This window comes from Octopus bimaculoides, chromosome 12 (assembly GCF_001194135.2).
Source record: "Octopus bimaculoides isolate UCB-OBI-ISO-001 chromosome 12, ASM119413v2, whole genome shotgun sequence".
NCBI lineage: Eukaryota > Metazoa > Mollusca > Cephalopoda > Octopoda > Octopodidae > Octopus > Octopus bimaculoides.
In genome coordinates, this window is record NC_068992.1 from 6,594,013 (window position 1) to 6,595,253 (window position 1,241).

A 1,241-nucleotide genomic window follows, 5' to 3' on the forward strand; every position below is an offset into this window, starting at 1 on the left:
TATAATATGTATGTATACACAAACACGCAAATTATGAAAAACTACTCCCTGATTTTCCACAAATAGAAAAGAATTCTTTTATAAAAGTCAATCATTGAATAAAAATAAAGAAAACTGACATATATATCTTGGAAGTAAAATAGTGATTTGTGGTAAATATAAATGGACAAGGTGCAAGATTAAAATAACAAAAGTAAAATGAAGAATGAAACGAACAAATGGCTAAGAACAAAAAGGAAATGGGAGTGTCTAGAAAAATGTTCAGCACAATTGTGAATTCGTCTAGCTGACACTTGGTAAAAAAAAAGAAGCAAAACACTCACATTCCTTCAGTAGAAATAGAAGTTAGAAGCTAATGTGACACCACCTTTTCGTAATTTGCTCTGACATATCGGATATGTTATTTTCACCACTAAGAGTAGAATTACTCAGCTTTTTGTTTCATTCCGTTGTTCATTCCTTATGAAGTAAGGTGATGCGAAAAGTATAAGTGCTGCTATTATAAACCAGGGCTTTAGATTTCTGTTTTCTATATTTTAAATAAATGGAAAGAAATCATGTGAGATTTGTCGTCCTCCACCTCAAATAAGTAGCCAATGCTTGTATATTCATTAATTTTTTGTTTTTATCGCTTCCATTTATACCCATTCGTAGTCAGCAACCCGTATCTACAGGCTTTTTCTAAAGTAACAGAAGCAGAACAAAATATATGTTCATTGAAAACGAATAAAACTTGATACAATAACTGACATATTCTCGCCAAAATTGCCATGTTTTTATATTTTAACCTCAAGGGCCATGATTTCTTGTAGTAGATCAATCAATATAGTTTTACTTTTTGTAATTCCACTCGATATACAATTGACATAAACAGATTTCAACGGTACTATTTAAACTCAAACCAATATTTCCCCCAAAGTGTCCAGCAGGTAATGTAACCGTTCTTATAGTAATGTAATAAATACATTTTGCTTAGTTCTAGTAAAGGTCGTCTTGCTCTCTGTTTCTCCCTACTAGTTATGATTCTCTCATTTTCCTGTTTTGTTCCTTTTTATTACAGTTTTCTTTTTCACCAAACTTTCATAATATAGCTTCCCTGGTTCTGGTTCTTGTCTTTGTGACGACTTAACTTTTCTATTCTACTTGTGCAAAGTAAATGACTACCGGAGTCATACACATATACGAACAAGCAAGCATATATATACATGCATAAATACACCCACCATATATATATATATATA